Here is a 291-nt window from a genome sequence, read left to right as displayed (position 1 = left end):
CCCTGGTGCCATTTTGGAGAGTATCAGCTGGACGTAAACAGCGTATGCTATTCTGTGTCAGCTGTGTCACACGGTTTACGTTGTTTTCTTTCAAATCAAAGCGTAAACAACGTAGAAAACGTATCCGCGTGACGAAGCTGACACAGAATAGCATACGCTGTTTACGTTCAGTGGATACTCTCCAAAATGGCACCAGGGTGACGCGGAGGAGACGAATTGTTGAATAAAGTCGTTATTTTTGTTTTGTTTGCGCACAAAAAGTATTCTCATAGCTTCGTAATATTACGGTTG

Source organism: Sinocyclocheilus rhinocerous, unplaced genomic scaffold (genome assembly GCF_001515625.1).
Source record: "Sinocyclocheilus rhinocerous isolate Xijiao unplaced genomic scaffold, SAMN03320098_v1.1 scaffold2752, whole genome shotgun sequence".
NCBI lineage: Eukaryota > Metazoa > Chordata > Actinopteri > Cypriniformes > Cyprinidae > Sinocyclocheilus > Sinocyclocheilus rhinocerous.
Note: the sequence above shows the minus strand (reverse complement) of the source record.